The sequence below is a fragment of the Bison bison genome, unplaced genomic scaffold, assembly GCF_000754665.1.
Source record: "Bison bison bison isolate TAMUID 2011002044 unplaced genomic scaffold, Bison_UMD1.0 scf7180017864330, whole genome shotgun sequence".
In the NCBI taxonomy this organism is placed as follows: Eukaryota; Metazoa; Chordata; class Mammalia; order Artiodactyla; family Bovidae; genus Bison; species Bison bison.
Genome location: NW_011494902.1, coordinates 270,117 through 287,204, shown reverse-complemented (window position 1 = coordinate 287,204; position 17,088 = coordinate 270,117).

Genomic DNA, 17,088 nt, shown 5'->3' with positions numbered 1-17,088 from the left:
ATATGTATTATGTATAAGTAAGGACATATTTCAAATATTCCTTATTTTTTCTCTTTTTTAAAATTTGGTAACATCCTATCCCTCATTACGTTTCTTGCTTTTCTTGCTAATGGTATATCTATCTTGTAGATCTTTCCACAACAGTACATAAGGAGCTTCCTTATTTTAAAAATTCCAGTAAGTTCATTTAACCAAATTCTGTATTGATGGGCATTTAGGTTGTTTTTAGTCTTTTCTTCTACAAACCTTGCTGTGATGAATAACTGTCCTTAAGTCAGTTTGTGTCTCTGTGAGTATATTCATGGAAATAGGTGAAATTAAGGTGTAACGGCAGAGGGCTCAAAAATATATGATGAGAGTGAGGATGCTCACTCCCAAACCACAGTGCTCAGGGCCTAACATGGACAATTGCTCTGAATTTCAAAGTGTTATCACAGCATACACTTACAAAGTATATTTTTGTGGTAATTGTGTGCCCAATGCTATGTAGGCAATAAGCAAAATATGTAGGAATGATGTCTCCCTAAGCAACTTGTGAGTCAGGAAGGGTAGTGTGGTTAATTTTATATTTTATGTGTCAACTTGGCTGCACTGTGGTAGTAGTTATCTGGTTAAATGATAGTCTAGATAGTACTATAAAGTTTTTTTTTCCGAATATGATTAATATTTACAATCAGTTGGCATTAGGTAAAGCAGATTACTCTCCATAATCTGGATGAGCCTCATCCTTATATTTGAAGGCCTTAAGAACAAAGACTGAGGTTTCCTGAGGGAGAAAGAATTCTATTCAAGGTTGCAGCATAGAAACCTTTTTTAAATTTCTACTTTGCTCCCCTGCAGAATTCAGTCTCAAGTCTGCAACATCAATTCTTACTTGAATTTCTAGCTTGCTACCCTGCCTTACAAATTTTAGGCTTGCTAGCCCCCACCATTATGTGAGCCAATTCCTTAAAATAAATCCCTCTCCATATGCATATGTATATATATATCTCCTGTTGATTCTGTTTCTCTGGAGATCCCTGAGTAATACAAGCAGAAATGATGATTCCCACCCAAGAATTGAGGAAGCAGAGGCTGAGAGGGTCCATATCCCTCTAGAGCATGAACTCTAAAATCAAAAGCTCTTTCAGTTGCCTTGCAATTTAATTAGAACTCAAAATAGGGTATACGCAGTGACAGTCCCATTATAGAATACAAGGCACACCCATCAAGGTGCTTTTACTGTGTCTGTAGACACTGCTGCAGGGAAGCCATGGGTTGGAGTGTGAGATCTCCCTGGTTACCTCCGATTGGCACAGAGACAGCAGTGTGACCCAGTGGTAGCCAGACTGCATACTGGCCATTAACCAATAGCTTGGCCTGTCATTGAAAGATAACCTGGGCCAGTGACATTCAGTCAATCAATCCTAAAGGAAATCAACCTCGAATATTCATTGGAAGGACTGTTGCTAAAGCTGAAGCTCCAATACTTTAGCCACCTGATGGGAAGAGCTGACTCATTGAAAAAGACCCTGATTCTGGGAAATATTGAAGGCAGGAGGAGAACGGGGTTACAGTGGATGAGATGATTGGATGGCATCACTGGCTCAATGGACACGAGTTTGAGCAAATTCTGGGAGATGGTGAAGGACAGGGAAATCTGGCGTGCTGCAGTCCATGGGGTCACAAAGAGTTGGACATGGCTGAGTGACTGAATAACAATAACGTTCAGGCAGAGGCTGGGTAACAGAGCAGTAAACTGTGGGAGTAGAGGCTGGCAGGCTGTGATACAAGGAGAAGCGGGGCAGAGCACAGGAAGATGGATGCACACTGATGTTGTAAGAGAAGAGAACACTGACACAGAGTGCAGAAGCAAACCCATTAGGATACAGTGGGCAAAGGATGGTGTGCCTGGGCTCCAGAGTTCCCCAGATCCTCATGGTGTGGCAGCCTCAGGGGTATCCTTAAGGCAGACCTACTTGGTCTTCATGAAACTCAACTCAAACCTCTGTGTTACAACTGATTTTTACATTCCTGAAACAGGAGACTTTGAGTGGAATTCCAAAGACAGATCTTACGTAGGCCATTAGAACCAAGAAGTTCAGCCTGGAGTTCTGAGGCTGGAGATAAACTTATCTTGGTCTAACTGAAAGTTGGGAAACCAAGTTGCTCTCGTTTTACTAACATCTACATTTTATAGCTAGAGGGGACTTAGTGAACAGTCCGCCCCCCGACCCCGCCTCCCTGAGCTTCTGAGATGGGAGCGTAGCAGGAGCTCACCCAGGGTCTCACAGACCGGAAGTCTTTCCAGTGCCTCTGCAGCAATGTTTGCAAAACTTCCTGATTATTTGAGTTCTTTAAACATTTCTCTCTCTCTCAAAACTAATCCTCTTTGGTGTTTTTAGAATTGTATGCATTATAGACTTTTAGGGTCTCGGAAAAAAACAATCCCTAGAAAATACTTTTTAAGGTCTATATCAGCCCCTAGATGTGTAATAGAACAAAGTAGTTATTTCTTTTTTTTTTTTCAGCTGTGCCACTTGGCTTGTGGGATCTTAGTTTCCTGACCAGGGATTGAATGAACCTGGGCTCTGGCAGTGAAAGCACTAAGTCCTAATCATTGGACCGTTAGAGAATTCCTTGATAGTTTCTTAAAAAAAAAAAATTTAAAGATAGGGGAAAACTCCTCATATTCCCTGAGAACTAAATAGAACATATCCAGGTGCTAATTTGGAGGCTCAACTAAAACCTGTGACATCCAGTAATGTCATACAATAAGTGTGGAAAACCAACTCTTGGGAAGGAATTGAGTAAGATGCTTTCATATTTTACATATGAAAAATTCTCCTGAAGACATAAATTTTTTTTTGTTATTAATAACTTAATTTTTTAAGAGCTATTTTAGTTTAACAATAAAATTGAGTAGTAGTTACAGAGAGTTCCATATACATACAACTTCCTTTGCTATGCACATCCCTCACCAGAATCCTACACTTGTTACAATCAATGAATCTACACTGACATTTCATCACCCAGAGTCCATAATATACATTAGAGCACCGGGAGCTTTATTCACAATTGTCAAAACTTAGAAGCAAACAAGATTTCCTTCAGTAGGTGAATGGATAAACTGTGGTACATTCAGACAATGGAATATTATTCAGTGCTATAAATAAATGAGCCATCAATCTACAAAAAGACATGGAAGAAACTTAATGCACATTACTAAGTGAATAAAGCCAATCTGAAAAGGCTGCATATTACATGGTTCCTGCTATATGATATTCTGGAAAAGGCAAAACTACTTAGAGACAGTAAAAAGATTAGCGGTTGCTAGAGGGTAAGGGAGGGAGAGGTGAATAGGCAGAACACAAGGGACTTTCTTAGGACAGTGAAACAGTTCTATGTGATATTAGAATGATGTATGCATGCCATTTTACATTGATCAAAGCTCATGAAATGTATAAAAACAATTGTTTTGATCTCTATAACAGAGAGGTTAAAAAATTTCAGTAGCTTAAATAAACTAGAAGTGTATTTCTCTCTTATTTACAAATTTAATTTGCCAGTCTGGAACTCCACCATAAGGACCCAGGTTTCTTATGTTTTATTGCTCTACCATCCTTAAAACACAGCTTCCATCTCATGATCAGCATGGTTGCTCTAGCTTCTTCCATCATGACTTTATTGCAATAATAGAGACTGATAAATAAAGAGGAAACGAAGGGAGCCCTTTTCTCTCTAAGGGCATCATCCTGAATTTGCACACAGCACTGCTGCTCACATTAGCTCTTACTAGCCACAGTTTAGTCATGTGGGGTTTTCCAGGTGGCGCTAGTGTTATCGAAACCGCCTGCCAATGCAGGAGCTGCTACTGCTGCTGCTAAGTCGCTTCAGTCGTGTCGACTCTGTGCGACCCTATAGATGGAAGCCCACCAGGCTCCCCCGTCCCTGGGATTCTCCAAGCAAGAACACTGGAGTGGGTTGCCATTTCCTTCTCCAATGTATGAAAGTGAAAAGTGAAAGTGAAGTCGCTCAGTTGTGTCCGACTCCTAGCGACCCCATGGACTGCAGCCTACCAGGCTCCTCTATCCATGGGATTTCCCAGGCAAGATTACTGGAGTGGGGTGCCATGAGTGGCAGGTTCAATCCTGGAGTCAGGAAGAGTCATGTGGCTTTGCCTATTGGTGAAGGAGGCTGGGAAATGTAGTCTTTAAAGGGATAGTCAGGTCCTTTACAACAATCCTATTTCTATGTAATATGGACAGGGCTTCCCAGGTGGCTCAGTGGTAAAGAATCCGCCTGCCATTGCAGGAGATGCAGGAGATCAATCCCGTGTTCAGGAAGATCCCCTGGAAAATGAAATGGCAACCCACTCCAGTATTCTTGTCTGGGAAATCCCATGGACAGAGGAGTCTTGCAGGTTGTAGTCCATAGGGTTGCAAAGAGCCGGACACGACTGAGCATCCAGGCATGTAATATGGAGAAAATATATCCTGAGGGCTAACTCTGCTCTGCCTCAGGGCCCAAGGCATTGCTTGCCTACTTTCTTTTTCACATTTGAGGATGATCAGAAAGTTGATAGTTATCGTTAATAAATATGGAAAATGCTCACAACTGTGAAAAAGCAATTTTAGGTACTTTGGGAATACAAAAAGGAGTAAGAACCACTCTCTGTTCTCAAAATATTTACTCTCCAGTTGTCAAGTCATACATTGCAATAATTAAGAATAAAAATGTTAAAGAAAATCCTCAGAGCACTCTTTTTCTGAATTACTGTGTAGGTGGCTTTAATGGATTAATTTTCTCTGTTTTAATTGAAGGATAATTGCTTTACAGTACTGTGGTGGTCTTTGCCATACATCAGTGCAAGTCAGTCATAATTATATATATCCCCTCCCTCTTGAGCTTCTCTCCCCACCCCATTCCACCCCTCTAGGTCATCACAGAGCGCCAGCCTGGGCTCCTTATATTATATAGCAACTTCCTGCTAGTTTTCTGTTTTATACATGATAGTGTATATATGTCAATGCTACTTTCTCAATTTGTTAAGACCAGAAACTATAGAACTCTTAGAGGATTGATTTTATTATCACTGTAACCTACATAAATTGTGCAACACCTCAAAGCTTGGTTTGGACAGGGTGTTATGTTCAAGTAAGCAATATTTTGGCCAAAAGGTTATAAAAATACCTTAGTTCTTTATTCAAACTCTTACTGAAATGGAAAAGAAGCTTGTGTATTCTTAAGACACAGTAGCCTCTTTTAGGATATATTTTTTTTCCCATCACTGTTCCTTTTAATAGCTTTTGCCATTCTGACTGGTGTGAGGTGATACCTCATTGTAGTTTCGATTTGTATTTCTCTAATAATTAGTGATATTGAGCATCTTCTCATGTACCTCTTGGCCATCTGTATGTCTTCTTTGGAGAAATGTCTATTTAGGTCATTTTTTTTTGTTGGGTTGTTTGTTTCTTGATATAATTCCATGAGCTGTTTGTATATTTTGAAGATTAATTATTTGTCCTTTTGTAAATATTTTCTCTCATTGCTATGTTGCTTTTTTATCATCTTGCTTATGGCTTTCTTTGCTGGAAAAAAACATTGAAGTTTATGTAGAGAACGGACATGTGGACACATGGGGAGTGGGATGAACTGGGAGATGAGGACTGTCATATATGCACTGCCGCGCATACAATAGCTAGCTAGTGGGGAGCTGCTGTGTGGCACCGGGAGCTCAGCTTGGTGTTCTCTGATGACCTATATGAGTGGGATGGGCGCTGGGAGGAAGGTGCAAGAAGGAAGAGATGTATGTATACATAAGCTGATTCACTTCATTTTACAACAGAAACTAATACAACATTGTAATACAGCTTTACTCCAATAAAAAAATAGTTTTTGCCCACTGTAAATCCATATCTTTTACTCTCATTTCCCTATTCCTGAAAACCATCTCCTGACAGTTGTATGCATAATGGCTCTCTTGATTTTCCCTTTTGCCCTGTCCAGAACCTTCATACTGACAGCCCAAGAGCTGACCTGACTTGTGAGAACTCTTCCCTCTTAGATGCCATAGTGAAGAGTTACACATACATTTTTGTCCCTGTTTCACAATAATATTTTTGTCTCTGTAAAACATTGAGAGTATTGACACTAGATATTAGTTTCAACCTTTGGACATTTCCAGAGCATTTCCCCATTGCCATTTGAGATTGAGCAAGGCTTAATCTTAGCGTGGGCTTCCTTGGCGGCTCAGTGGTAGAGAATCCACCTGCCAACGCAGGAGACGTGGACTCAATCTCTGGGTCAGGAAGACCCCTCAGAGAAGGAAATGGCAACCCATTCTAGTATTCTTGCCTGGGAAATCCTATGGACAGAGGAGCTTGGAGTTCTACAGTCCAGGGGGTCACAAAAGAGTTGGACACGACTTAGCCATTGAACAACAACAACAATAAGACATAAGGTGAAATATCCTGGGCTAAGGGGAGGGGCGAGGAGATCTGCCCCCACAGGATGCCTTATTTTGGAAAAGTCACTAAACACTAGGATTATTTGATTCTTTAACCTGTAAAATAAGAGAGATGGATTAGCTGGACCTTTGAAGTCTCTGATTATGTAATTAGTGGAATCCCAAGTAATCCAGGCCTAGGTGAGGGCAGGCCCTGAGTGGAGGAGAGGGCTTGTCACTTCTGTGTGGCCAGAACAAGGCAACACAGCTGGAGAAAGCTCTCCTTGCTCACATAATTTTCAGTCCAAGTGCAGAATGTTTGGTGCTGTATTGAACCATGAAACATATCAATGATTGTTAATCAGTCTATAACAAAGATAAGAATATTTTAGCAGTTTGAAAGGAAAGTTCATTCACCCTGCACTCTTTGACCGTCATAGCTCACTTTTCCCTGTCTTGTTTTCTTTTCCTTTGGTTAATCTTTACCACACAACTGCAGCTAGTGATTCCTAATGTGGATATGGCTTTCCCATGGCACTCTTTGGATGTGTGGCAAGTAGCAGGGACTATTGTTGTAAATACATGAGATGCTCACGTGTCTATCAACATAACACATTGTGTTAACTTTCCTGTTGCAGTGTCACCTTGGGCTTTTTATTTTGGCAACAATTATACTGAGATGTACTTCACATATCATAGAATTCACCCAATTAAAACGTCTAACTCAGTGCTTTTCAGTATATTCTCGGAGTCACATAACCATCACCACAATCAATTTTAAAATACTTCCATCACCCCCAAAAGAAACCCTGTACCCATTAGCAATCACTTGCCATTGCCCTTTTCCGCAGCCCCTGGCAACCACTAATCTACTTTCTGACTTTATGAGTTTTCCTATCTGGGGCATTTGACATCAATGGAATCTTACACTGTGTGCTCCCTTGAGATGGGCTTCTTTTACTTAGCACAGTGTTTTCACCATTCACCATATTATAGAATGCATCAACACTTCAGTCCCTTTGGTAGTCAAATGGTATTCTATTGTATGGATATAGTGCATTTTGTTATCCACTGTTCGGGGACCATAGTTTCCTTTTCCCCTCTGTCTTCTCAGACTTAGTCTGAAAATTTTGCTAGAAAATGTGTTGATTCAAAAAAGTTGCTGGGTAGGAAGCCCACTGCAGTTTCCTTCTCTAAATCTATTTGTATGCAGAGTGGAGGGGCACCCCCAAACTGTGTGGTGAAATCCCACATAAAAGCTGGTTGATCCTAGTTAAGAACATGAGACTTTGAGTCAGACAGCCTGGTGTGGAATTTTGGTTTTACCACTTTATCTCAGGCAACACAGTCTCTTTAAGCCTTGCTGTTCTCATCTTCAGTGGTAAAGAATGTCTCAGTGGTAAAGAACCTGCCTCCCAATGCAAGAGCCACAGAAGTGAGTTTGATCTCTAGGTTGAAAAGATCCCCTAGTGGAGGAAATGGCAACCTGCTCCATTATTCTTGCCCGGGAAATCCCATGGACAGAGGAGCCTGGTGGGCTACAGTCCATAGCGTTGCAAAGAGTTGGACATGACTGAAGCGACATAGCACACACATATGCACATATTCTCATCTTCAAAATGAGAATTATATTGGGACTCCTGAGAAATCTGTATGCAGGTCAAGAAGCAACAGTTAGAACTGGACATGGAACAACAGACTGGTTCCAAGTTGGGGAAGGAGTAAGTCAAGGCTGTATATTGTCACCCTGCTTATTTAACTTATATGCAGAGTACATCATGTGAAATGCTGGGCTGAAGGAAGCAAAAGCTTCAAGATTGCCGGGAAGAAATATCAATAACCTCAGAAATGAAGATGACACTACCCTTATGGCAGAAAGCGAAGAAGGACTAAAGAGCCACATGATGAAAGTGAAAGAGGACAGTGAAAAAGTTGCCTTAAAACTCAACGTTCAGAAAACTAAGATCATGGCATCTGGTCCCATCACTTCATGGCAAATAGATGGGAAACAATGGAAACAGTGAGAGACTTTATTTTTTTTTTGGCTCCAAAATTACTGCAGATGGTGGTTGCAGCCATGAAATTAAAAGACACTTACTCCTTGGAAGAAAAGCTATGACCAACCTAGACAACATATTAAAAAGCAGAGACATTACTTTGCCAACAAAGGTCCATCTAGTCAGAGGTATGGTTTTTCCAGTAGTCATGTATGGATGTGAGAGTTGGACCATAAAGTTGAGCACCAAAGAATTGATGCTTTTGAACTGTGGTGTTGGAGAAGACTCTTGAGAGTCCCTTGGACTGCAAGGAGATCCAACCAGTCTATCCTAAAGGAAATCAGTCCTGAATATTCATTGGAAGGACTGATGCTGAAGCTGAAACTCCAGTACAGTGGCCACCTGATGCCAAGAACTGACTCACTAGAAAAGACCCTGATGCTGAGAAAGATTGAAGGTGAGAGGAGAAGGGGAAGACAGAGGATGAAATGGGTGGATGGAATCACTGACTCGATGCACTTGAGTTTGAGTAAGCTCCAGGAGCTGGTGATGGACATGGAGGCCTGGTGTACTGCAGTCCATGGGGTTGCAAAGAGTCAGACATGACTGAGCAACTGAACTGACTGACTGATCAATGAAAGAGACTATTAGTCGGCCCTTATATCATTGTCATTTCCATGGTGATAAAAGCCCAATTTTTTTGTGAGGCATCAGGCTCCCCAGGATGGAAACTGCCTTTCTTAGCTCTTCCTTGAGCTCTTCTTAGTCTCTACCTTCTGGCAAGCAAATGATATGCAAGCAAAAACATCTTTTAGTAGCTTTTAAGAGCCCTCTTTTAAAGACACGGCACATACCCCTTTCCCTTTTTAACTCTGCCTTGTCTTCCATAGTGTTCCCTGGAAGCTGATGCTATAATCTTGGACCAAAGATGAAAGCCAAGAATAGCTACAAGAGAGAATTTGGCTCCTAAGTGGGAGACTGCATTTACAGAACCTCAGTGTGTGGCACAGGATGAGCTGAAGTGGTCAGGTAGTGAGTGGAAATACACAGATATTGCTGGCTAAGAAGCTGGTGAGCTTCTGGTTTTGCGGTGGCAAAACATTTAGTAAAAACTCTTGCCTGAGTTCACTGGGAGATGGAACAGGGGTAGTATTCAGGAACAGGTGAAAAAATGTTACAATGTTGGGTGTGTTGACTGTTTCTTGACACTCTTGCCATAAGAGAGCTGAGCCCTGGCCAGGGTTAGCAGTCTGTAGGCATTGGTGGAAGCGAGCACAGCTCTGCTAAAATAGGACTCTATCGTGTCCTGCAATCTTAAGTCGAAGGAGTGCTTGGTAATTGGGGACTGGGGACTGAAAGTGCCAATGCATCTGTGTCCAAAGCCAAAGTGCTTAGTGGTGACTCTGAAGGGGCAGCTTTGCCTGGACAGAAACTTTGGGCTGTAGGCTCTTCTTAAGCTTAATCTATGAAGAGCTCTCTGCATCTCCACAAGCAAAGTAAAGTAATGGACAAAGATCAGATCAAGTGTTGCCCTCTCTCTAAAGCCTGCTGTCTCCGATGGCTTCAAGACAGCCACTATGAAGATGAAAGTAAGGGTGTGGAAACTGAGGCCAGTGAGGAATAGATCAGGGGCAGGCTCACTGCTGATGTGCAGGCATGTCTGACCTGCTGCTGGTTTCTGTATGATTCTGACCTTAAAACAGGTGGAAAAAAATGTCAATATGTGCTCTGTCTAATATTCTATAAGTATCTACATAATACTTCTGATTTTGTGTTTTGGCCCGTTAAGCCCCATGTCTTTATTCTCTAGCCTTTTTATAAGAAAAGTTTGCCAACCTTTGGACTGGTATCATGAGCACATATAAGGTCTTAGACCCAAAGTTGTGTGTGTGCTCAGTTGCTCAGTCATGTCCAACTCTTTGTGACCCAGTGGACTATATCCTGCCAGGCTCCTCTGTCTATGGGATTCTCCAGGCAAGAATACTGGAGTGGACTGTCATACCCTTCTCCAGGAATTGAAGGAGATTCATCCCAACCCAGGGATTGAACCCGAGTCTCCTGCATCTCCTGCATTTAAGGTAGATTCTTTACTGCTGATCCACTAGGGAAGCCCATACACAGAGTGACTGCAGGCAAATAAGCAAGAAACTTAGCAAAATTTGGGGGGAATTTTATTGTTTTAAGTCACTATTACCTTCACCTGCAAAAGTCTGGAATCATTCAAGCCTGAAAGCAATGCTGCTGATCCCAAACCTGCATGAGCAGGAGGTGGGTGGTCAGCATCTAAAAGGAGCACACCCTCCAGGGCCCGCCTCACCCGCCTCCAACAACAGGACAGAGGGCCAGCAGCCAGTGTACTCTGTGGCCTGAGACGAGGCCTGCACAGCGCTTACCTTGTGGATTTGATAAAGGACAAATGGGCCAGTGGCTGCTCTGTGTTTCCTGAGTCCTCTTCCCCTAGCAGGATGTTTTATTTACCACCGTTGAGACTGACTCCATCATCCCATATTGTATGGGTGTGTCCTTCAGTTGATAGGTCACTGAGCTCCAAGGAGCCATGCATTTCCTGGTGGACTGGAGGTGATGGGATATGAGTGAACTTCAAAAGTAGCCCCAAGAGTCTTATCTAGTCCCAAGAGAGACCATTGTAAGACTACATTTTCATTTAGCCATGTCAAACACTTCTGTATTGTTTGCATTCTGTACAAATACTTGGCAATTTTTGTCCTAAAAATAAGGGCATTATAAAATAAGAAGAAATCTGCAGTGCCTGTTTGGCTGTGGATAGTGTCAATATTTATGAGGGCTTATCAGTCTTTAGAAACAATGGAAGGTACAACTTTTACATTTTAACACCTAAACCTCAGGGGTTCCATCCCAATTCAGAATCACTCTCGAGAAAGGGATGGATTTTGCCATAGTACTTCTGTGCTTTGGCATCGTAGATTTTTTTTCATTTTGCTAAACCAGTATCTTAAAGTGAAACTCTTCATTTTTTTTCTCTTAGGGACCAGTGACTCTCATTAATTAATTGCACAAGCATTGTAACACTATTAGTGAGTTTAGACTTTATTAGCATGCAAGGAGATCCAACCAGTCTATCCTAAAGGAAATCAGTCCCGGATATTCATTGGAAGGACTGATGCTGAAGCTATAACTCCAGTACTTTCGCCACATGATGTGAAGAACTGACTCACTAGAAAAGACCCTAATGCTGGGAAAGATTGAAGGTGGGAGGAGAAGGGGGCAACAGAGGATGAGATGGTTGGATGGCATCACTGACTTGATGGACATGAGTTTGAGCAAGCTCTGGGAGTTGGTGATGGACAGGGAAGCCTGGAGTGCTGCAGTCCATGGGGTTGCAAAGAGTTGGACACTACTGAGTGAACTGAACTGAGCACAGTAATACCATCCTTGGGCTTCCCGGATGGCGCTAGTGACAAAGAACCCCCCTGCCAATGCAGGAGACTGGGATGTGAGTTAGAGCCCTGGGTCAGAAAGATCCCCTGGAGGAGGGCATGGCCACTCCATTATTCTTGCCTGGAGAATCTCATGGACAGAGGAGCCTGGGGGGCTACAGTCCATAGAATGGCAAAGAGCTGGACACAACTGAAGCAACTTAGCACACACACACCATCCTCATATTACCAAACCAATACAGTCTTAACATTGTAGTTATTCCATTCTAGTCCTTTTCAGTATGGATCTTTAATTCTTACAATCATAATCAAAAATTGTAGTCTTGCTTTTTCACTAAATATTATGTACAAGAATCTTCTGAGTTTCTATATAATCTTTTTTAAAAAAATGTATTTAGCTGTCCCAGGTCTTTGTTGAGGCACTTGGATCTTTGTCAAGTCTTGTGGCTCTTTTGTTGCGGTGCACAGACTCTCTAGTTGTGGTGCACGGGGCTCTGGAGTGCAAGGGCTTCTAGTTGTGGCACATGGGCTCTCTAATTTTGGCATGCAGGCTTAGTTGCCCCTCAGGAGTTTTAGTTCCCTGACCAGGGATCGAAACTGTGTCCCCTGCATTGGAAGGCAGATTCTTAACTACTGGACCACCAAGGAAGTCCCTCTACATGGTCTTTTAATTAAGCTTTTTAGTGGCTGCCTCATGTTCTAATAGAGATTCCTGTTCTAGGCATCTGTTGTACCCACTCAGCAGTTAGTGACCTAAAACAACAAAATAATTGAATTACTTCTCATGCTTTCTGTGTGTCAGGAGTTTGGGGAAGGCTTGCCTGGGTGGTTTAGGCTCAAGTAGTTACCATCAGAGGGTGGTTGGATCCTGGACAGAGGTGCCTGGGGCAGCTGGGTCTGGCTGGGCATCCATTTGTCTTTCTGTAGTTTCAGGGCATCTCAGTGTAGACTCTCCACCTGGGCTTCCTCACAGTATGGCAACCCCAGGATGCTAGGACTTCATAGGAGGTGGTTCAGGGTTCCAGCAGGAGCATTCTAGCAAGCCAGGCAAAGCTTGGTCTCCTCTCACCTTAAAACGGTGCCAGTCAGCTCCCCCTTGGTAGCCAGGGACTAAGGTCAGCACGGATTCAAGGGGAAGGGATATGTCTCTCTGGCAAGGGGTTGAAAGAATTTGCAGAGATGTTTTAGAACTGGCACAGGTCCAGAGCCAGTTTAATTGTCCTAATTATCCTTTTGTTACTGGGCATTATTTGTTTTTTTTCCTACTAAAGTAATATTGTGATAAATATCTTCATATATATAGCCTTTCCCATAGTTTGTATGAAGTAAGATTATCAAGTCAAACAATATAATCTTTCATTTGGTCCCTGAAATATATTGCCAAGTAGCTTTCCGAAAGGATTGTATCATTAAAAATGCTGTACACGATGTAGGTGATCATATTTTCAATACATCATTACTAGTAATGTAGATTACCATTAAACTTTTCTTTATTAACGTAATGTGTAAATTGTGTACCTTAATGTTTACTTAATTTGCATTATTTTTATAATTGGCAAACTTGTCTTTCACATTTCTGAATTTTATTATCTTATTGTCTTCCTAGTTTTATCTGCTGGGGTCTTAATGCATTTATTTTAAGTTGCATGCACACTTAGCATGTTAAAAATAGTCATTTCCAACTATATTTGCCCAGTCTGCCTATTCTTTTTCTTTGGGTTGATAATTTTCCTTGAGGAGTAGGTATTTTTAATTGTTTCTATCAAATGGGTCCAGGGAGGACCCATTTCCACTGTGTCAGATCATTTCTGCTCCCTCTGCTGGCTCCTGTTTGCAGTTTCTTTGAGGGAACCTAAATATTGTACTTCACAGTCAGAAGTGGCTGAAAATGCCTGGAGCGAGGACGATTAGCTTGAAGTAGGAATTACTGATCAAATATCCTCTCCTCACCTCTGCAAGGAAAAGGCGTCGAGAACACTGGGGTTGGTAATAAAGGGATATAATGACGGGAAAAGAGGACAGAGGAGAGCCACTGGGTAACAGACACTCATCGCTCTAGATTTACGTTGCCCCCTTTTGGCTGGGTCTGTTGAGTTGGGACAGTCTGGAGAGGACACACAGGGTAGGGACGAAGGGGTTCAATGTGTGGTGTTCCCCCCTTTACTTCCCAGATGGAGACACACCTGGTAGCCTACTGTTTGAGCCCTGTCTTGTGTGCATACTCTGTAGCTTCAGTCATGTTGGACTCTTTGCAACACTCTAGACTGTAGCCTGCCAGGCTCCTCTGTCCATGGGATTCTCCAGGCAGGAATACTGGAGTGGGTTGCCCTCCTCTAGTGGATCTTCCTGACCCAGGGATCGAACCTGCATCTCTTATGTCTCCTGCTTTGGCAGGTGGATTCTTTACCACTCGCACCACCCGAAAAGCCCCAGGCCTGTCTTGGGCTCATTTTAAACATCCTGGTCTCCAAAACCCAGAGACGTGTGTGCGGGCATACCTCTCCTTCAACAGAATGACCAGCGGTAGAGTCATTTGAATTGACAGTCACTTCCAGTAAGTGCTGAGGTCTGGAGCCTCATCCAGGAAGACAGACAGTAAGAAAAGTAAGGAAAGGAGGCCCAAGGGGAGTGGGGGTGAGGCCTGAAAGAAAGAAAATGGTGCTTAAAAGGCTCTGAAGTTCCCACTGGCAAAGTCCAGCTCTGCGGTCATCTGTAATGTGCTCTAAGGAAACAGCATCCACATGCCACATCACCACCAAAGTCACCTCTGCGGAGTGACACACGGAAGCCGGTGGCCCAGACGCAGGCCATCGGAGCTTCTTCTGGTCTCAGGCAAACCCACACATTTAATGCTCAGGGAGCACATACATCACACACCATTAAAGCTGCCAGTTTCCGTCTCTTTCACACCATTAGCTGAATATATATATCATTAAAGGAAGTGAGTTACAATATAAAAATATGGTAATTTTGACAGTCAGGTCACAATTGACAGCACATTTGGGGGCCTGCTTTCCTTAACTGTCTCCAGAGACCCTATATTTAGTGAAAAGACATTTCCCAGAAAAGTTTTCATAAATATTCTCCAGGGGGAAAAAATGTATATTTATCACTTCACATAAAAAGAAATCTGAAGTAAATGTTTTAGTAGCTGACTTCTCAGAAAGTGAGTGGCTATTTTTAATCCAGGACTGGAAGAATTTTTCTTATCAACTTTATGAAAGTCAGGGAATGCTCTCAGCTGGGTTACCAGCAATGTTATTAACAGCAGCATCCTTATTTTTTTTTCTTCCTTCCTTGTCCTCCCTGCCACTGTAATACTTCATATTCCATCTGATCCTGGTGTGGATATTTTTAATTTTTTGCATTTTATGACACTTTGTCATTTTGGAGACTCACTGGCTGTGGACAGACTGCCCATCCCAGGGTAAGCTGGTTCTTGGAGATAGCAGATGAGTCCCCTACAATTTCACCTGTCACATTTCTATCACCCCATCCAGAGCCCCGCCTCTGATCATCTCCTTGTTTAGACTCTCAGACTTCCAGGTACTCTTGCCTTCCCTAAGCACTTTAGGCTCAGATACCAGACAATGAGGAACAGCCCCTGTGCCCTGGAGCCCACTGAAAGTATTCAGGCTAGCCCATCCAGCCATACTCAGCTAGCTTATCCTGCTGAACTTATTCCTTTCCCCTCAAACAATAATAAAGGTTCTTCCCCACTCCCTCCTCACTCCCACTGCCTCCTGACCCACCCTGGCCCTTCCTTGTGGAGGCCCTATTGGTACGGTGTTGCCCTTCCTTTTGGGGAGTGTGAGGAACACTCGATGTCTTTTTGATGGCATTCATCTCCAAATTTATTATTTACACCAGAATTTAATAATAATAAAATCTGCATTGAAAAACAGGGAGGGATAGTTAGGGAGTGTTCGATGGACATGTATACACTACCATATTTAAAATGGATAACCAGCAAGGAGGTTAAAGAGGAGAGTGAAAAAGTTGGCTTAAAACTCAACATTCAGAAAACTAAGATCATAGCATCTGGTCCCATCACTTCATGGCAAATAGATGGGGAAACAGTGGAAACAGTGGCAGACTTTATTTTTGGGGGCTCCAAAATGACTGCAGATAGTGACTTCAGCCATGAAATTAAAAAATGCTTACTCCTCGGAAGGAAAGCTCTGATCAACCTAGACAGCATATTAAAAAGCAGATATATTACTTTTCCAACAAAGGTCCGTCTAGTCCAAGATTTGGTTTTTCTAGCTGTCATGTATGGATGTGAGAGTTGGACTATAAAGAAAGCTGAGAGCTGAAGAACTGATGCTTTTTGTGGTGTTGGAGAAGACTCTTGAGAGTCCCTTGTTCAGCAAGGAGATCTACCCAGTCCATCCTAAAGGAAATCAGTCCTGAATATTCATTGGAAGGACTGATGCTGAAGCTGAAACTCCAATATTTTGGCCACCTGATGCAAAGAAATCACTAGTGAGAAATCACTTTTCTCACTAGAAAACACCCTGATGCTGCTAAAGATTGAAGGCAGGAGAAGGGGATAACAGAGGATGAGATGGTTGGATGGCATCACTGACTTGATGGACATGACTCTGAGTAAGCTTCGGGAGGTGGTGATGGACAGGGAAGCCTGGCATGCTGCAGACCATGGGGTCTCAAAGAGTCAGACAGGACTGAGTGACTGAACTGACTAACTGTAGTTCCTGCAAGGAACTACTGTATACACAGGGAACTCTGTTCAATATTATATAACAACCTGAATGGGGAAAAAATTTGAAAAGGAATAGATCCACATATTTGTATAATTGAATCACTTTGATGTACACCTGAAACTATTACTACATTGTTAATCAACTTTAAGTGCTTAGCCTGTCAGTTCAGTTCAGGTCAGTCTCTCAGTCATGTCCTACTCTTTGCAACCCCATGAATCGCAGCACACCAGGCCTCCCTGTCCATCACCAACTCCCAGAGTTCACTCAGACTCACATCCATCGAGTCAGTGATGCCATCCAGCCATCTCATCCTCTGTTATCCCCTTCTCCTCCTGCCCCCAATCCCTCCCAGCATGAGTGTTTTCCAGTGAGTCAACTCTTCTCATGAGGTGGCCAAAGTACTGGAGTTTCAGCTTCAGCATCATTCCCTCCAAAGAAATCCCAGGGCTGATCTCCTTCAGAATGGACTGGTTGGATCTCCTTGCAGTACAGGGACTCTCAAGAGTCTTCTCCAACACCAC